The sequence below is a fragment of the Pocillopora verrucosa genome, chromosome 9, assembly GCF_036669915.1.
Source record: "Pocillopora verrucosa isolate sample1 chromosome 9, ASM3666991v2, whole genome shotgun sequence".
In the NCBI taxonomy this organism is placed as follows: Eukaryota; Metazoa; Cnidaria; class Anthozoa; order Scleractinia; family Pocilloporidae; genus Pocillopora; species Pocillopora verrucosa.
Genome location: NC_089320.1, coordinates 14,030,198 through 14,051,666, shown reverse-complemented (window position 1 = coordinate 14,051,666; position 21,469 = coordinate 14,030,198). Strand labels below are relative to the sequence as shown.

The following is a 21,469-nucleotide window of genomic DNA, read 5'->3' as shown; positions in this document are numbered from 1 at the left end:
GATTTTCTGATTAGGAAAAGTTTATGTAAACTTTCCGTGGTTAGTACCACAAGAAATGATCAAACTATAGTTTACAAAACATGATGTAGGCACAAAATGCTTTTTAGGATACGGGATACCGAAGGAAAAAGAAATTAAAGGGTTAATTGGTTTTGCAGAAAGACTTCCTCTCAAAATACACACCTTGTTGAGAAGGGCGAGATGACGCTACAAGCCCGCTATCGTTAACAGATCACATATATGTGATTAGGGGTGGGAGCACACGGACAAATTTAAAGGAATGATGAGGAAGGATTCCCTTCTCCTTCTCCTTTTCTTCTCCCTCCATTTTATTCCTATTTCCAAATTTCATTTGCTCCTGCCATCAAAAACTGACTCTAGTGGGCTGTTCAACATGTTATGGAGAAATGTTGAACACTCGATCGAACTCCATCGCTAAAAAACCTCCCCTGCACGGTAAGCCATTGAAAGAAACTGGAATATTAGCAACCTCCAAAAAAATATTTGATAGATATATGAAGATTGCATTCGAAAGAAAATGAGGAATGTGGGATTATTAAAACATATTAATCAAAGGGATTCAGGAGACACAGAACCTCACACCTGCGATAAGGCTTGAATTATGGCAAATTTGAAACTTGTTTATCTTTGGTTTCTCCAAATAATGTTCCGTATCCTTGATTTTTTTCTAAGTTATCTTTTTCCCAACCGTCAAAAATTTTCGGCTCTCCCTACCCTCCCCATTCGCTTCATTTTTTACCATCCTTTTATTCACCTCTACAGAACATAAATTTTTACACCAAGTTCGTTTTTTATTCTATCCACCATTTTGTGTATTGCAAGGAGAGTGTTCCTCGACCCTCTTCATTTCATATTTAATATTGGAGTGATGTGCGACATTAATAGAAAATAGTTATGACGTGATAGTCAATGATAGTGAATGAAAGTTAAAACTGTCATCGACTATCATCATCATGACCATTTGAACGGGGCTTAATTCCTTAAATCAAAAATCTACCATGATGTTCGAACTTTGCCTGGCTGGGGTGGGGAATTTGAATTGTAAGTGTCAAGTCTTTCCAGCCGAATATAAATGTTATGTCTTTAAAGATGGAGGTGTTTAATTTAAGGTAAACGTTTTACTTTCGTAAGAGAATGGCTCAGGAGAAAAGGTATACATGGTCCAGGTTTCAAAGCTTGCTCAACGTGTAGAAAGTTATGGTGGTGGATTTCTCCTTTAACAAAGCATCGGGTGGGGCATTTGAACACAATTTTTTTCCAGGGTTTAAATCCTGGTGGGTTCACACGCTTGTTCGTGATTTCCCGCGCAGCTTTCACGCAAAACATGCGCGTTCTTCCAAGACGGGGAAGAGCTGGGAATAAAGTGGTCGAATCCAACATGGCGGTGAGCCTAATGTTATAGAAAATCCCGAACAAGAAGACAGCTCAGCATCTTTTGCCTTTGAGACATGTTTTCCATCGTTAAGTGACGTTTAGATGCAAGGGAAAGTAGGCCATATAGATCTAAATCAGATACATGTAAGTAAAGAAATATTTAAAGAAACTGCTTGTTACAAATATGTTCGTTTTTGGTATGTTATACCTGATCTTGGCAAGATGTCTACACAGTGACTATAATTAGAATCGACTCATAATTTCCAGTTTAGGTGATAGGATAATGTTGAATCATGAGTAAAAGGGATCATTGAATTTGAAATTTATAGGTTAGATTTTTGTCTTGCAAGTTTGCTGCTTTTATATCCGTCACAGTTCAGCAAATTCAGGTTTTTTTAGAGTTTAGAGTTATGGGCTGCCTCCATGGCTTAATGGTTAATTGATTGACCAAGTGGCTGACAGATTGACGAATTGAATGATTGCTTGATTACTTCACTTTCTATTATAGCTAACCAGCTGAACAGCTGACTTTCATTTATTGATTGACTGATAAAAGACTGAATGGCTAGTGGGCTGGCTCAGGCTGGTTGGGCTGATCAGTGCTAACCAACCAATGGAGTAATTGCTGACATTTCAAGCAGAGGCCCTTTGCTTTGAAGAGGGGACAACCCCTCGAAACATCAGCCTTTTCACTCTTTGTGGTGGTGCCAATTTATTTAACACTAACACTAAATTACCTGCTATACTCTCCCACTGAGGTAGCATCACAGTTTCTTTAGAAACTTACCTCCTCTATTCAATGGAACAATTGACTGACAGACTGGCAGAGCAGCTGAGTGAGTGACTGACAGACTGACTGACTGACTATTTGATTGAACACTTGCTTAAATAAATAAAGGGCTAAATGGTTAACTGGCTCAGGCTGGTAGGCTTACTGAAGGCTGAGTGACTGAAAAACTTATCATTTGACTGACTGAATAATGGGCCAGCTGACTGGCTGACTGGTTGACTGACTGTCTGATTGACTTACTAACATATTCACAGATTCATTAGCATGTCTGTACCACAAAAAAGTGCTCAATGCAGGCAGATAATTTACCAAGAAACAAGAAAATATTTTAATTGCTATCTTTATTGCTTGCTTGCCCTCAATGCCTTAGGGTTTTGCATGCACAGGCAAGCCAGTTACAATAACTGCACTAATTCAGTGACTTACTGATCACGTGATTGATTGTTGGAATGAGTCAGTTGCCTATTGACAGGCTGTTCAATTAAATAACTGGGTGACATACCGATAGAATGACTTATCTAGCTGTTTAGTGCAAAACACTAGCAATTTACATTAGGGGTTGCAGGTGGGGACAGGTGAAGAACTCTTGTGTAATTGAAGATAAGAATGACCCATTTCCCACAGTACTTAGAAAGAAAAGGAACTTCCTTTTGAACAATTTTTTTCATGGGTTAATCTTTGATCTCAAGACATATCTTTAGTTAACCCTTTAACCCCCAGAAGTGATTAACATGTAACTTCCCCTTACAGTATCCATATATTTTCCAGCAAAAAAGGTCATGAGACTATTCCAACATAAGGTAGAACTTATCTTGCTCTAACACCAAATTCTTGAAACTAATTTACAAAGAAATATGTAGTATCTAGAGGGGAGAATTCATAATCAGAACTTTGGAGTTCAAGGGTAAATTAAACTCTTGGTTATCTCCCTTAACTTGAAGGTACATGCATGAATAACGAATTTTTACTGAGACACAGTCTTGGTTTCCAGTTGGCTCTCACATCTATCACTTGCTACACAAACTGACCACAGGCAAAATGAACTGATTGAGTCACTGAGTGCTTCAATCATGAACTTCCAAGTTGTCAGTGAAACTCATTGAGCATAAGGTGATTAATGGACTCAGTTGTATTAAGTTTTTACCATATTTATTTATTATATATGCCATGTTGCCTAGAAATACAAGCAAGCTAAATCTTCTGTTTATCTTAATTTCCTCCATATAGTACAAGAAAGAGGTGCTGCAGACTTTGTTCTTACCTTAGACAAAGCCTTTTCAGAAAACTCCTTAGAAAGAGATGCCAGTAAGTATGGATTTTAGTCACCATATTATCTGTAATTGCCAAGAAGCAAATTCTGTAAATTCTCTCCTCACTTGCAAGGTCAGTAAGTGTCAAAGTATCAAAACTCAATGTCTACATTCCTTTCAAACAAATGGATCTAATTGTATTGAATTGAACTTAACTTTAAAAGCAAACTGTTTTTGAAGTGGTATTTCTTCTGTTACATATGACTTCTTGCTTGAGAAGCCTTATTAAAAATAATAACAATTTTTTGTGGTCTACCACATATTTATTACCTGCATGTTAGCATGAAATGCCACAAATTTGTTCTTGTTTTGTCATCATACTTATTTGTGCTGAGGCATCTGATTCCCATCATGCTTCTGCTTAAATGATAGGCAGTGAGTGGCCCCTAGCTTTTTTTATTATTATTTGGGACAGGAACTGATATAAAATAGTCTGAACCAATCATACAACAGCAGCTGAAATACTAAGTTAGCTCCATCCACATAGAGCATTGGCATGTTCTCACCTGAGTGGTAATCAATTTTCAAATTTCTAAAGGTTCACAAGATATTTGATAAGTTGATCATGCCCACACTAAATTCAGACATGATGAGGCTTGTATCTTGAGAAATGGGCACACACATTTGAATTTTCCTAATCTAAGGCTTGTACTTAGGGATGATTGCAGCTGTAACTATTCCCGTTTGACAATTTCTTTTAAAAGAATCTAGCATTAAGAACAAAATCTTCATGTTTTCGTTATTTGGAAGATTACGACAACACATAACGTCAGGATATATGATATGATACAAGGTTGCAGCCATTATTTGCAGCCATATGATTTTTCACAGGATCTGAAAAGCTGCTCGGATCTGATATCAAAGCTCCTTAATATGTGGTAAGAGGGAATCATTCGAAAATCAATATGATTTCATTTTATACGACTTTGTCGGAATAGAAACATATGAGAGATGGGAAAAGAAAAAGTTTATTAGAGGTCAGATACTAACTTGGTTGTTACTCTCAGTCGGCGCATACACGCTAGCCCAAGCATAGTGTAGTTCTATTAAGTGTCTCCTAGCTTCCTGTCGGTTTCCATACCCAAGCATGCATCTTTCTAACTTAACATATATGTCTCCGCTTTTAATAATAAAGCAATAACTCAAAGGGAATGTTTAACTCTGTAGGAATACGAATTACTTTCCGTGTTGGCTTTCTTTTTCGAGATTCTTTAACCAGAACTCCAAATATCCTCACGCACTCTTACCAATCTCCTTTATTTTGTCTTTTCGTAAGTATCTCGCGCACACTTAAATTTCTCTTTAATTTGATTGTTTCGTTAGTACCTCGCGCAATCTAAGATTTCTCCGTTATTTGATTGTTACGTGGTATCTCGTGTACTCTTAGATTTCTCCGTTATTTGACTGTTTCGTTAGTATCTCGCGCACTGTTAGATTTCTCAGTTATTTGATTTTTTCGCTAGTATCTCGCGCAATCTTAGATTTCTCTTTTATTTGATTGTTTCGTGGTATCTCACGCACACTTAGATTTCTCTTTTATTAGACTTTTTCGCTAGTATCTCGCGCACCTTTTAGATTTCTCCGTTATTTGATTGTTTCGTTAGTATCTCGCGCACTGTTAGATTTCTCAGTTATTTGATTTTTTCGCTAGTATCTCGCGCAATCTTAGATTTCTCTTTTATTTGATTGTTTCGTGGTATCTCACGCACACTTAGATTTCTCTTTTATTAGACTTTTTCGCTAGTATCTCGCGCACCTTTTAGATTTCTCCGTTATTTGATTGTTTCGTCAGTATCTCGCGCACTCTTAGATTTCTCCTTTATTTGATTTTTTCGTTAGTATCTCGCGCAATCTTAGATTTCTCTTTTATTTGATCGTTTCGTAGTATCTCGCGCACACTTAGATTTCTCTTTTATTTGATTGTTTCGCTTGTATCTCCCGCACCTTTTAGATTTCTCCGTTATTTGATTGTTTCGTTAGTATCTCGCGCACTGCTAGATTTCTCTTTTATTTGATTGTTTCGCTAGTATCTCGCGCACCTTTTAGATTTCTCCGTTATTTGATTGTTTTGTCAGTATCTCGCGCACTCTTATATTTCTCCGTTATTTGATTTTTTCGTTAGTATCTCGCGCAATCTTAGATTTCTCTTTTATTTGATCGTTTCGTAGTATCTCGCGCACACTTAGATTTCTCTTTTATTTGATTGTTTCGCTAGTATCTCGCGCACCTTTTAGATTTTTCTGTTATTTGATTGTTTCGTTAGTATCTCACGCACTGCTAGATTTCTCTTTTATTTGATTGTTTCGCTAGTATCTCGCGCGCCTTTTAGATTTCTCCGTTATTTGATTGTTTCGCTAGTATCTAGCGCACTGTTAGATTTCTCCGTTATTTGATTGTTTCGCTAGTATCTCGCGCACTGTTAGATTTCTCCGTTATTTGATTGTTTCGTTGGTATCTCGCGCACTCGAGATTTCTCCGTTATTTGATTGTCTCGTCAGTATCTCGCGCGCTCTAAGATTTCTCCGTTATTTGATTGTTTCGTTAGTATCTCGCACACCTGTAACCGTTATTTGATTGTTTCGTTAGTATCTCGCACACTCGAGATTTCTCCGTTATTTGATTGTTTCGTTAGTATCTCGTGCGCTCTAAGATTTCTCCGTTATTTGATTATTTCGTCAGTATCTTGCGCACTCTAAGATTTCTCCGTTATTTGATTGTTTCGTTAGTATCTCGTGCACTCGAGATTGTTTCGTTATTTGATTGTTTCGGTAGTATCTCGCGTGCTCTAAGATTTCTCCGTTATTTGATTGTTTCTCGCACTCACTTAGATCTCTCTTTTATATAATTTTTTTTTTAGTATCTCGCGCACACTTAGATTTCTCTTTTATTTAATCGTTTCGTCAGATTCGAGATTGTTCTATTATTTGATTGTTTCGGTAGTATCTTGCGTGCTCTAAGATTTCTCCGTTATTTGATTGTTTCGTTAGTATCTCGCACACCTTTTAGATTTCTCTGTTATTTGATTGTTTCGTTAGTATCTCGCGCACTCTTAGATTTCTCCCCTATTTGATTGTTTCGTTAGTGTCTTGGGCACCCTAAAATTTTTCTGGTATTTGATTGTTTCGTTAGTATTTCGCACACTCATAGATTTCTCCGTTATCTGATTGTTTCGTTGGTATCTCGCGCACTCTTAGATCTCTCTTTTATTTGATTGTTTAGTTAGTATCTCGCACACTCTTATATTTCTCTTTTATTTAACTATTTCGTTAGTATCTCGCGCACTTTTTAGATTTCTCTTTTATCTATTGTTTCGTTAGTATCTCGCGCCCTTTTTAGATTTCTCCGTTATCTCATTGTTTCATTAGTATCTCGCGCACTTTTAGATTTCTCCGTTATATGACTGTTTTGTTAGTATCTTGCGCACTCTTAGACTTCTCCATTATTCGATTGTTTCGTTAGTATCTCGCGCACTTTAGATTTCTCCCTTATTTGATTGTCTCGTTAGTATTTCGTGCACTTTAAAATTTCTCTGTAATTTGATTGTTTCGTTATTATCTCGCGCACTTTAAGATTTCTCCTTTATTTCATTGTTACGTAAGTATCTCGTGTACAGTAAGATTTGTCCATTATTTGATTGTTTCATTAGTATCTCGCGCACCTTAAGATTTCTCCTTTATTTCATTGTTTCGTTAGTATCTCGTGCATTTTAAGATTTGACCGTTATTTGATTGTATGGTTTGTATCTCGCACATTTTCAGATTTCTCCGTTATTTGAACGTTTCATTAGTATCTTGCGCACCTTTTAGATTTCTCTTTTATTTGATTGTTTCGTTAATATTTGGCGCACCTTTTAGATTTCTCTTTTATTTAATTGCTTGGTTAGTATCTCGCGCAGCCTTTAGATTTCTCTTTTATTTAATTGTTTCGTTAGTATCTTGCGCACTTTTTTAGATTTCTCTTTTATTTAATTGGTTCGTAGTAACTCGCGCACTTTTTAGATTTCTCTTCTATTTAATTGTTTCGTTAGAATCTCGCGCACCCTTAGAGCTCTTTTACTTAATTGTCTTGTCAGTATCTCGCAAACTTTTAAATTTCTATCTTATTTGATTATTTTGTTAGTATCTCGCACACTCTTAGATTTCTCCGTTATTTGATTGTTTTTTTAGTATCTCGCGCACACTTAGATTTCTCTCTTATTTAATTGTTTCGTGAGTATCTCGCGCACACTTAGATTTCTCCGTTATTTGATTGTTTCGTTAGTATCTCGCGCACACTTAAATTTTTTCTTTAATTTGATTTTTTCGTTAGTATCTCGCGCACCCTGAGATTTCTCTGTTATTTGATTGTTTTTTTTAGTATCTCGCGCACACTTAGATTTCTCTCTTATTAATTGTTTCGTCAGTATCTCGCGCACACTTAGATTTCTCTTTAATTTGATTGTTTCGTTAGTATCTCGCGCACACTTAAATTTTTTCTTTTATTTGATTGTTTCGTTAGTATCTTGCGCACTCTAAGATTTCTCCGTTATTTGATTGTTTCGTTAGTATCTCGCGCACTCTAAGATTTCTCCGGTATTTGATTGTTTCGTAAGCATCTCGCGCACACTTAAATTTTTTCTTTAATTTGATTGTTTCGTTAATTTGATTTTTATCGCGCACTTTAAGATCTCACCGTTATTTGATTGTTTCGTGGTATCTAGCTCACACTTAGATCTCTCTTTTATATGATTGTTTTTTTAGTATCTCGCGCACACTTAGATTTCTCTTTCATCTAATCGTTTGGTCAGTATCTTGCGCACACTTAGATTTCTCCGTTATTTGATTGTTTGGTTAGTATCTCGCGTACTGTTAGATTTCTCCGTTATTTGATTGTTTCGTTAGTATCTCGCGCTCTCTAAAATTTTTCTGTTATTTGATTGTTTCGTTATAATATCGCGCACTCTCAGATTTCTTCGTTATTTGATTGTTTTTTTTGGTTCCTCGCGCACTTTTAGACCTCTCCAGTATTTGATTGTTTCGTTGGTATCTTGGGGACTCTAAGATCTCACCGTCATTTGATTGTTTCGTTAGTATCTCGTGCTCTTTTAATTTCTCCGTTATTTGATTGTTTCGTCAGTATCTTATGCACTTTTAGATTTCTCCTTTATCTCATTGTTTCGTTAGTATCTCGCGCACTCTAAGATTTCTCCTTTATTTTATTGTTTCGTCAGTATCTTTCGCACATTTAGATTTCTCTTTTCTTTGATTGTTTCGTCAGTATCTTTCGCACACTTTGATTTCTCTTTTATTTGATTGTTTTGTTAGAATCTCGTGCACACTTAGATTTCTCCCTTATTTGATTGTCTCGTTAGTATCTCGCACACTTTTTAGATTTCTCTTTTACTTGATTATTTTGTTAGTATCCTGTGCACACTTAGATTTCTCCGTTATTTGATTATCTCATAAATAGGTCGCGCACTTTTTAGATTTCTCTTTTATTTAATTGTTTTGTTAGTATGTCGCGCACTTTTAGATTTCTCTTTTATTTGATATTTTTGTTAGTATCTCGTGCACTTTTAGATTTTTCTTTTATTTGATTGTTTTGTTAGTATCTCGTGCACTTTTAAATTTCTCTTTTATTTGATTGTTTTGTTAGTATCTCGTGCACATTTAGAGTTCTCCGTTATTTGATTGTCTCGTTAGTATCTCACGCACTCTTAGATTTCTCTTTTATTTGATTGTCTCGTTAGTATCTCGCACACTTTTAGATTTTCCTATTATTCAATTGTTTCATTAGTATTTATAAAATAATTCAAATAGTACGCGCGCTCTGATTGGCCATAAAACCATTTTACATGAGCGTATGTGAACACGGTTTTCGTTCCTCTTTCATTAGTTATTTTATAAAAGATAAGCTGGAAACCACTCCGCTTCGCGGCGTGGTTTCCTACGCTTATCTCGTGTTCTCCCAACCTCCCGCGTGTTTACATCAGGCTATGTAAACACGGAAACCATTTTACATTTCTTCACTCGCGCACTTTAAGATTTCTCTTTTATTTAATTGTTTCGTTAGTATCTCGCGCACTCGTAGAGTTTTCCGTTATTTGATTTTTCGTTAGTATCTCGAGCACTCTTTTAATTCTCTCGCATTTAGGTGTTAGTCTGTATGTTGGAAACTTTTGAAATCTCTATTAATCGATTGCTTCGTTAGTATCCTGTACACTCCTGGAATTCTCCGTCTTTTTCTGTTTGTTTTTATGTTGCGCACTCTTAGACATATCCGTTACTGGAATGTTTTGTTCAAATCTGACGCACTCTTAAAATTTTTCGTTATTCGATTGTTTCATCGGTATCTTGCGCGCCTATATAATTCTCCGTTATTTCATTGTTTGTTAGATCCTTGTGCACTCTTAGAGTCCTCCTTCATTTGATTGTTTCCTAAGTATCTTGCGCACTTACTCTTGTATAATAAAACAAACAAAAATCTTTGTATTCCTAGAATCTTCCCGTATCTGATTGTTTTGTTAGAATCTCGGGCACTCTTAGAATTATCAAGTTTATTAGATATTTCGATAGCGTCCTTAGAATTCTATTCTATTTTATGCGATTTTTTATCCTGCAATCCTTGAGTTATTTCTTCTGCAATCCTTAGTAGTCATCCTATATCGCTTGAGTTGGACCTGAAATTCACACACTTATTCGCTCACTCACTCTAATGTGATCTGCTGATGTGCTCGCAATACATTTGGCCTCATATGAAAAATGACACTTTTATTTACGGTCTTACGGTCATACGCTACCAAATTTTGATGGGTTACTACAATTTTTTTTTAGTATGGGGCCTCGTTACACTCGTTCTTTGACCAACACGATTTCGTCGACACCGATGAAAATTAACACGAAGTTTTTTTATCTCAAGTTCAATTAAGTTCAAGTTGAATTTCTGATACCGTAATACTTTTTGTAGCTTTCTATTGAACTTCTTTAAGTTGTAATTCATTCAATGCACCGTACTTTGTTCAATGATTAGACGAAATAGACCGAAGAAATCGGTGTTGATTACTTTGAACCCGCCTTTTAAAGTCAGACAACTAAATTGAAATAAAAAATAATTTCACAAGTAATATTCATGTTTGCTCTCAGCCTTGCTCTTTGATTATTTTGAACACGCCTTTCGAACTCGAAAAACTAATTTGAATTACAAATGGTTTTCAAAGGTGATATTCATGTTTCCGCTCAGTCTTGCACGTGGAAAGAGCTTACGAACTACAAGAAATTTGAGCGTCTCTTGCTGCTTCTATAGCCCCGGAAAACACGTCATTTCAACCCTATTACCTTGGATATTGCCTGTTCTGTACACGTCGGCGAGTGTTTCTTATGCTGGATGAAGTGGTTCAGACATTATGTCAAAGATTTATGCTTTTCACCATGTTGCGACTTTTCCTGAGGTAAATAACCTACAGAAAAATGCATTTGAGTAGAAATACAGTGTTCATCTTTTACCTTGTGGCCCATGTTAATTTAATTAACAGAGTCAGATGTAATAAGGAAGAGCATAATGCACATAGCACAGAGTAGGACTAATCTTCAGCTGCAGCCGCCATGACAGTTCTTCTTGAACGTCGCTGAAGTGACAACGAGAGGAATTCGTACTTTATTGTACTTACCGCTTATTTGCTAAATCCTTTTTTTATTCTTGTATATATATTTTCTATTTTTATAACAAACTAACTAAGCAAAGCTTATAAATCTGCTCAATACAGAAAACTAACCAAATTTAGAGATGAAGGAAGCTGCAAAGTCACTAGTAGGGTGACTCAAACTAGACGTCGAGGATGGATGAATGCCATTTTGTTGTTAATTTTCTTGAGGTACATAACTTAAATGTAGGTACACCTTAATAGAAGTAAAGTGTCGCCGTTTCCCTCAGAAATAAGTTCAAATTTTTTAGTAGAATGCAAAAGGCAAAAGCACACCATGCACAGTAGCACTGCAGCCGCCATGACAGTTCATATTGCAGCATGTCATTTCTTCAACAATGGGGAGAAATTTTTACTTTGAGGTTAGGTTATTGATGGCTCGTGTGGTAATTTATCACTCTCTTATTTCAATGCTCATTTTAATTCTACATGCAGTAACTTGTATATGCTCACAGTATGTCAAAATAAGATTTGCTGTAAACGCGTTTGTTGCTTCCCTGACATAAAATCACCGCTGCAGAGCCAAACGGGTGTTCGTCAAAACGTTTTGACGAGGTCTTTTAAGGAAAACAGGGGGTTTAGAGACTTTCAGTTCCAGTTTTATCTCACATTTAGTATAACACTGGATATCTCGCGCGTATTCGAGGTCGGATCATAGCCGTTAACCCCGGCTGGGTCATTGTGTTTTGTACTTCAGAAAATTCAACCCCACAATGCCTTTCTCCACCGAGGAATATAAATAGTTTAAATTGGTACCTGTGAACTGTCAGAAAAATCTGTCAAAATGCTAAAGGGAGCCCATCCAGGAGAAAACCAGAGGCTCTTAGCATCTTCGTGTCGTCTTCATGTAACAGATACCGGAATATGCTCCAATAGCTATGGGAGTTATACTTTCGTGTGCAGCGAGTGGCTTTTATCTCGAATCATTTTCAGAGGATTTCGAGTGTAACGTTACTTCACTGGATTAGGCTGGTAAATTTATGATCTCTTGGTTGACTTCTTGCAATCTAGACATCGATCTTTGTCATTCACGCTAAACTAAAGGACATCTACTTACTTAAAGAAGGGTATACTATCATTCGAGATCGATTCCAACTAACTCTTCTATTTTGGTTCTCTTTTCAGCAGAACGTCAAGCATAAAGTGAGAACATCACAAACTAAGAAATTCTAGGAAGGAAAGAGAATCTGGACAGTGTTCAACATGGTCAGTAAATCAATTTTTTTATTCGGAATGGAGTAACTACACTTGTACGTCCGATTTGCTTTGAACGCTTAACCCTTTCAATCCCAAGATCTCTTTAGTAATTCTCTCTACTGTCTTCCATTCAATTCTTATGGTGTTAGTTTGGAGAATTTGATATTGGATCAATTTGGTATTGGATCAACTAATGATACCCTTGTTGATATATTTTTTTAAATCCTCATCACTTGCCTGCTTAATGATGTAGCAATATCGTATGGCGAAATTCTGTCTTTGTCACTCAGGGGAATTAAAGGGATAAACCTGGATTCAACAATTAAAAACTAAAGCCTACAGCGCTTTGCTTTGATGAATCAATCACTTTGATGGCAAAACACTGGTGTCCAAGAAAGACGTAATTCTTATGGTGAATGACAATCCATCTAACCTACCTATTATAGCGACGGTTTCACTTAGCAAATATATAATTTCGATTTGTTTTAGTTTGTTTTAGAGAACACTGATCTTGAATAGGAGTAAAAAAAGGATTAAAAAGAGAAATATTTGTTAGAAGGGTTTGCCTTAAGCTATTATTGTCAGGGGTTTGTCTGATGAAGAATTATCTGTTATACTTTTCTTTTCGAAACCGAAAAAAAGCGAATTGCCATTGTTTTAGACTCTGGCAATTTGCTGCTGTACTTCAGGAATACTCCAGATAGCTGCCCACAAACAAAGGCTAAAAATCAAATTATTACAAGCTGCATTTCTAATTGTGTTCCACCTTTTCAAACGAACGTTTCGCACCACTGATTTAAAATAATTTTCAAGGTGACGCAGGATGATTTCTTGAATCAAGGAAAACTATTCTTTTATATTCACAAGAGGACCTTTTTCAACTTAATAAGTATATTTTTTCTAAAGAGATTGACGGAATAAAAAAATGAAATTCTAAAATGGTCCAGACAAGTTAGAGACATCTACAAGTAAAAGACTTAGGAGAGGTGACAAAAAGTCGTAAACATTGCGAATTAATATTAAAATTTTTATCGAAATTTGGGCGGGTCTTATCAGGGTTAAGTTGAAAGTATTTTTTAGAAACAATTGTCGTAGGTTTGGCCAGTTTTGTTGATAATCTGTAACGACACCATGAATAACACTTAAGGAAAGCCGCCCAATATCGTCAGATTTCCCGAAGAATAATCTTTACCTTGACATCAGACAAAGTGAGGCTACTGAGACTCTAAGATTCTAATAGTACCAGCGGAAAAGGTTAAAAGAATACTCTATAGCTTGTTTCACGGAGAGAAAAATAAACGTGTGTGTTCTATGTTTATTTTTGTATTAAAGATCATGAGTTACTTAACAGAGGTACATAAAATTACAGATTATAATGAGAGATTACCTACAGAAATACATTACGTTACAATGCTGCTTTACTCACACGGCTTTATTGCTAACAGTGCTACATTATTAACAGGTAATTAAAACTTACGTTAAATTCCTTGAATTTACTGCAAAAACATTTTTTTTTAATCAGAAAAGAATATAAAACATACAAATATGTTGTTATTGTACGAAGCCCGGTGTTCAACGTGACAGACTGAATTGTTATGTGGAATCTTTCTAATTTTTCAAATAGGTTCTACGTGCGTTTTATGTTATTAATCAATTTGTTTTATTGGAATTGTAGAGTCGAAAGAGGAGGATGAAAAAAGGGATTCAAAGAGGATTAGATAAATGAAATGGGGAACGACAGAAAGATCAAGGAGAATTTGGCTAATTGTAAGTTGTTTGAACACTGTTTTACCTAATATTCAAAGCAACCATTACAATGGGAATTTGAAAGCATCGCCAAAACTTCCTTTTTCATGTGCGAAAATGATTTGCAAAACATAAATATTAAAAACACTTTAAAAGTTCTAAACAGATAATGAGAACTCCTTAAAGATTAACCAACTTAAAAAGATTAACTTTATAACTATGATAGTTTTTGAACTATCATAGTTATTTCCTCATGGTTATAATTCCACTCCGATGCATCTTCTCTTTCATTAAAATTATCATTTTTAGGCAAATTAAATGCCTCGGAACGAAGAATGTGAGTGCTTTTGAGGACGGCTGTATGTTATATCTCTGATGTTCACAAGCACTTTTTGGAGTATCAATCAATTTTTGATGAACAAGGACACGCTGTCATAACAAAATTATTACCATAAATATGTACCATAATTTTCTCTCCATAAGGCATCGCTGAAGGAATGTAGTTTTCTAACCATCCTTCTACTAGAAAAGTCTAAAACATTACGTAGGAATACCTTTGTGAGCATACCATAGTGCAAGTGTAGGGAGTCATTGTTGACGAGCAAGACCGTGAACTATCTCCCGAAAGTATCGTTTTGCGCTTTTTGGAAACAAGTCTTTTTGGATAGATTGCAACATGTTTCTTCCTTAGCCGTAGCCGTACATGTTTATCGGAAAACCTTTTTATATTTATTTTTGAAACTTGGACATCAGCATAAAGATTGGCCCTTGTATTTACATTTTGCTAAAGATAACTTTTTGAAAAGGAAATTTTTGATTGGTTTTCCTATGGGAGAAATACTTCCCAGTGGAAATTTGATTTTTGTTCAATTAGACAGAAATTTTTCTTTTTATGAAAGTAAGCGAACAATACGTGTACAGTTAATAACAACGATAGTGTTGTTAGTGTTTATCAAACGTTAAACCAAATTTTACTTTTGTGAAGTGCCATAAAACATCTCAATCAACAAGGAGAGGTTATGAATTTGAATTAGGGATAACTTCTTTTGCGAGTTTTTTTGATGATGAGACTATCATTTTTAATCGACAAATATAAATATTGCAACTATTAAATTTTTTCTTACGAGTCAGAAACAACATTTTATGGTGATAATTTTGATACAAAGTTTACATATCAAGAAAATAATTTGAACATGATTTAATTTCCAAGCGATAGAACCTCACTCTAAGAAACTGTTTTAAGTAATGAAAAAGTCATCAAAAAACTTTTAATCAGGCGGAAGAGAAATTGTATTAAGTAATTTGCTCATCGTCTGATGTGTTGAAGGATTTTTTTTTGAGAACAAACCTTGATTAGCATCCTTATTTTCTAAAATTTAAAAAAGCTATTGTGGATATGACAAATATGATCCTTGAATTTCTCCATTCGGGGTCCCCAAGTGGAAGGGATCTCTTTCAACAACCGTCTTTCTCGGGAAGGCCTAAAACGTTACCACACGTATCTCTCCAAGCCTTATACGTCGAAACAGAACAATCGGAAGGAATGAAGTTTTCAACTGTTGCTTTAAAGTTCCGACAGTCGGAGTAAGAAATTTTACAATGAATGTCTTATGAATTTAAGGATATCCTTATCGGCTTGTCAAAAGGAGGTCTCCTTAAAAAGATTGCGCTGCTTCTTTTGGCACTGTAACCGTTTCAAGCAAAAGTAGAAGATATTTTGTCATTAGAAAGGAGAGCTTAAGCTTATGGTTTCTTCTCACATTCGAATACCTGCGTTTAACGATTTGAAAAAAAAAATTACCACAGGTTCATAGAATTTCTTTCTTTTTTCTTATTTTAAGGAAAGTTTGTTTAAGGAAAGTACTTTTTTAACGAAGATAAATAGGTTTTTAACTGAGAAACATCTACTTTTAAACTTGGATTGTATTTGTTAATGTAAATGAAAACTAAGATCTTCAATCGGGAAAAGGAGCATACGTAACACCTCAAACTGTTGCTGAACAAATTAAATCAAAATCGTTTAAAGAGAACATTTTAATACAAAGGATGCATTTTACGTTTATATTGCGTAGCGAAAAACTGTGTCGAGAAAATAGAGATACCTTAGAGCGGTAAAGAGATACATTTTGTATTTTTTAGGGTTTCTTTGGAAGCACGACTTATTTCCCACTCGGAGGAATTTTTGGAAATGACCAATGCTTTCCCGGAAGTCTGTATCACCCTGAAAGCTACCAGCTTTCCAGATACTCATTGGTATTTAACTTATTCATCTCTGCAAGCATGGCAATTGAGATAGAAAAACTTTAGTGTTGGCAACTATTTTCTAAATGCCATCGTAAAGTCTACAATTTAAAAGCAACTTTCTTCTCTAAATGTCATGTGGTGTTGATAGGCATACTAGCTGTTTCTAGCTTTGCCAAAAGAATTCTTAACTGAGAGAGAACGATGTGTTTGTTTTCGGATAAACTTTTTTTGCATGAAAACCATCCACTTGATGTTTCAACTTGTGCAGCAAAATCAAATTTACATCTTTCGCATTTAAGATGCTTACTTAAAAATACTTTTCGTAAGGCTTAATGGAATTTCTTTATTTCTTAAAAGAGCCTTGGCCTTTTTTGTAAGAGGAAAAGCTTTTTCTTTACTGATTTGTTTTTTATCAAGGAAGACAGCCCTTTACACAAAAGCAGCGTTTCAAACATGGAAAGTACACTATTTTAAAATCTTAAATGTCTAACCAGTTCTATCTTATAACTAATAATAGCTAAAACTAATTAATACGAAATTGTTACAAATCCGACGAACTGTGATGGGAAAGTAAAGTCTAAAACGTACTTTTCACTAATTGAGATAACTTGTACATTTACAGATATTACACAAAAAAAAATTTTTTTCCGTAGGTAGCCTGTATTTTCAAATAATGTATTCATTATCAAAGAACTTTTGAAACAAACAAACAATTTTGGAGAAAGTCATATAGGTGCACGGACCAAAGAGAAAGAGATTCTTGGATGCTTTTTTCTTTCGGGATTTATTTGCAAACAAAATCAATAACTTTCTCCTTATTTGTTTAAAGGCAAAAAAAAACTTCTGTTTAAATAAATTTTTTTTAGCCTTTCTTTTAAGGTCCCTCTTATTTTATTTTTCCAAACACATTTAGGAAAAGCCAGAATATTACCGATATTGACCTCTATAGGTTTGCTACATATGAGTTGGCGTGCGAGATTATGACCTCTCTACGCAAAATTATACCTAGATAGACAGTCATTCTAGTGTTAGAAATACATTTGTCTATTTTTCTATATCTTTCTACTCTTATAAAAAATAGGTCTTTCTACAGAACATGTTTCTTTTCGTCCTTAAGCTGTGCATCGACACAAAGAGCGAATATCAATGTTTAAAATTGTGCTGCAAAGTCAAGGTTTTCCTCTCCTAATTCAGCTTCTCACGTGCAATGTGTTGAAAATAAATTACTATATCAGCAGGCTTTGTTTTGTAAAAGCGGATTTTTTTGCATTTGAAATTAAACAGGTTTTGGAATGAATAGTATATTTTCCAAATTCAACGGGGGCCTTTTCAAAATAAATACAAAAATTTCTCACAAATAAATAGTTTTTAATTGGAAATTTCTTTTGCACAAATTTTTAATGGTCAAATGAAAATGTGATGCAAAAGATAAAGAAATTTAATTCGCTTATGCTTTCAAACAAACAATTTTGATATTATTTACTAATTTGAGGACGAGATTTCACTCTAGTCAGTTAAAAATTATCCTTCAGTATGATTTGTGTCCGTCAAGGAAAAGCGTCTTGAGGTTGTCAGTCCTTACCAGACAAATAACAATGTTGTTCTTTTCGCTTTCTAACTGTAAGTTAGTACACGAAGATGATATTGATGTTTCGACGTCTTTTGTCGCAAAATGAAAATTATGATCGTTTAATAAATTTTAGTAGAAAATATATGGCGTAGGGATAAAAAAGGCTTAATTTCATATTAGAGTCTTACAGGAGATTTCTATGTCTTCCTTTAGAGATGTAGCTGTCCATCAGCCTGTCTGTTTATCAAAGAGAGAGGATATTTTTGTTTCAAACAGTACAGATTGAAAATAGTGACCTTTAGTAACTTGGCTGTTAATTTTTCAAAAGGGACGGAAATGTTTAACTAACCAAAATAAATTTTTAAAATCGCATTATTGCTAGACAGGTAAAAGTTCTGCAAGGGAAAATTTAACACCAAAATAAATGTTAATATTTCTTAACACATAAAAAATTCTAGAAGTTATTAGAACTGTTTAATTTCAAACAATTTACGTTCGTAATAAATTTCAGATTATCTTATTGGGAGTATATAATTATTAAACTCTTACAGCAGACAGAGTTGAAACAGTGGAACATCTCCACGAAAAAGTTGTGATTGCCTTTGAAAAAGGGAATGCTCTGCTTGTCGGATGTTTAACGATAATTATTTTTACATTTTTCCCAAGTATAATCCTTTTTTATTATGTTATCTTTTGCCTCGTATTTACCATTGTGTTCTTGTGGTAATGGACGAAGCCTGGCTCGTTCGATGACCATATCTTTCCATTAAAATATTCGTAACTGTGCTATTCTGTGGAGCTTTAATTTAAAAAGAAGCAGAAATTTATTTAATTTTAAGGGCATCGATAATTTTTTTTCTGAAAACAAAAACTTCAGATGAAAATTCTCGGGGCTCCTAAAATTAGATTTCTGCTCCTTTAAAGATTAAAAGGAAAAAGAACACTGATCAACGGGGCCTGAGCCCCTCTGAAGTGCTTCAACTATTAAATTAAACGACGGCTGGGGATACAGCCGCCGTTTAATTTGAATTGTTAGTTGTGCACTACCGCTAGACCACAGAGGCTTTTGATAAGAATGTACGGCAAAATTACATTAGAAATAGGTTGGCTCTCATTGTTCACGGAAACAATAGGTTGTAAATTGAGCTTGATTCTAGTTATTATCATCCCTCTGAGACTTAAAATTCTTTTGTGTTCATCATGCATTGTTGCTTTCCTTTTTGGCAGGTTGCTTGAATTTAATTATTGAAGAAAGAAACAAGAGAAAGTTTTCCAAGTCTCTATTTTTATTAATGTCAATAACAAGAATTGTCAAGTAAAGTAAGAAATGTGCGTCTTACTCGAGCAGCGCAAATAGATGTCTAAATTTTATTCAAGTAGTACTTTACTAGATAAAAAGTACTAAAACTTTTGTTGAAATAAATGTGTAAATCAACAATATTATACTGCGACTATCGTAGAAAATTTGCTATGTCTTGATTAGTTAAATATATATTTTGTAGTAGAAGTCCAAGTGAAAAGTCCTTAAAAAGTAGCAGTAGTAGTTTAAACAGGAACTCGTTCACAAATTTGTCAGTCTAGGTGTAGTGCAAGTGAAAAAATTTTGTTGAATCTGTCAAAGAGTAGAAATAAAAATTCAATTCGAAACTCTTTCAAAGATCAGTCTAGTTCTAATAATAGCACAAGTGAAGAGTTGTTTTAAAATCTGTCAAAGTCCAGCGGTAGAAGTCCAATCAAATTTTAGTAGTTTTAGTGCACTTGTAAAATCCACTCAAATTCTTTCAAAGTCTAGTAGTGGTAGTGCAATTGAAGAGTAGTTAAAAAATCAATCTGTCTTCCAGTAGTAGTACTATAGAACAGTTGTTCCAAAAAACTGTCCGAGACCAGAAAATAAAGAGTAGTTGAAAAGTCAGTCAAAGTAATAGTAATACGAAAAAGTTGTTAAGAAAAGTAGTCAAACTCTAGCAGTAAAGTAGCACTAATAAAACGTTGTTCAAAAACTCAGTCGAAGTGTAGTAGTAATAACAAAAAGTCAGTCATATTTTAGCAGTAGTACTACCAAAAATTGTTCAATACTCAGTAGTTGTAGTAATAGAATGTTGTTGAAAAATCAAATCAAACTCTTTCAGTAGTAGTTATAGAATGTTGTTGAAAAATCAAACTCTTTCAATAGCAGTAGTGATAGAAAGTTGTTGAAAAATAAAAGTCACACTCTTAAGTACTACTAGTAGTTGTAGAATATTGTTGAAAAACCTAATTCAAACTCTTTCAGTAGTAGTAGTATTAGAAAGTTGTTGAAAAATCATAGTCAAACTCTTTAAAAGTATTAGCAGCTATAGAAAGTTGTTAAAAAATCGAAGACAAACTCTTTCAGTAGTATTAGTAAGTTCTTAAAAAGTCGAACTCTTTCAGTAGTAGTAATAATAAAGTTGTTGAAAAATCGTAGTCAAACTCTTTGATAGTATTAGCAGCTATAGAAAGTTGTTAAAAAATCGAAGACAAACTCTTTCAGTAGTATTAGTAAGTTGTTAAAAAGTCGAACTCTTTCAGTAGTAGTAACAAAGTTGTTGAAAAATCATAGTCAAACTCTTTCAGTAGTAGTAGTTATAGAATTTTGTTGAAAAATCAAACTCTTTCAGTAGTTGAAGTAGTTATAGAAAGTTGTTGAAAAATCATAGTCAAACTCTTTCTGTAGTAGTAGTTATAGAAAGTTGTTGAACAGTCAGTCTTTCTGTAGTAGTAGTAGCTATTGAAAGTTGTTGAAAAATAAAACTCTTTCAGTAGTAATAGTAGTAGCTATAGAAAGTTGTTGAAAAATCAAAGTCAAACTCTTTCAGTAGTAATAGTAGTAGCTACAGAAAGTTGTGGAAAAATCAAAGTCAAACTCTTTCAGTAGTAATAGTAGTAGCTACAGAAAGTTGTGGAAAAATCAAAGTCAAACTCTTTCAGTAGTAATAGTAGTAGCTACAGAAAGTTGTGGAAAAATCAAAGTCAATGAAAGGCGATTGGTTGTATTATTTATAAACAGTTGTTCACAAATTCTGTCAAAGTCTAGCATTACTACTAGTAATAAAAGTTGTTAAAAGTATTAGTCAAATTGCAGTAGTAATACTTATAAAAAGTTGTTCAAAACTGAGTAAGAGTCAACTCTTTCAGTATTAGTAGTACTAATAAAAAGGTGTTCAAAAATGAGTCAAAGTCTATTAGTAGTAGTAGTACTAATCAGTCAAAGTCTAGCAGTGGAAGTATTACCAATAAACAGTTGTTCAAACATCGGTCAACGTCCAGCAGTACTGAAAAGTTGCTCAATAATCTGCCAATATCAAGGTTTAGTGGTACTAATAAAAAGTTGTTCAACAATCTGTCGAAATCTAGCATAAGTACAAGTAAAGGAGTTATTAAAAAATCCACCAAATTGTGAAAAGTCGTTCTCTGGTCAGTCAAAGTGTTATTCTATTTCCATTAAAGGAAAGGGATTTGTAGTTTAGCTGCAGAGTCAGTAAGAAGAAATAATACACAACAAAAGCAATATGATATAA

General features: G+C 34.4%; 1 long non-coding RNA gene across 3 annotated transcripts; it reads left to right on the top strand.

Moving 5' to 3' along the window:
• The first annotated feature begins 1,434 nt into the window (after positions 1–1,434).
• Positions 1,435–14,132, top strand: LOC136283621 (uncharacterized). Of its 3 annotated transcripts, none has more exons than XR_010718885.1 (4): positions 1,435–1,539; positions 3,413–3,490; positions 12,299–12,379; positions 14,046–14,132. It is a non-coding gene; the product is annotated as an uncharacterized lncRNA (long non-coding RNA). The 3 variants fall into 3 exon arrangements; XR_010718887.1 differs by lacking the exon at positions 1,435–1,539 and adding an exon at positions 3,192–3,295 and having other exon boundaries at positions 12,302–12,379; XR_010718886.1 differs by lacking the exon at positions 1,435–1,539 and adding an exon at positions 3,192–3,295.
• Positions 14,133–21,469: the final 7,337 nt, after the last annotated feature.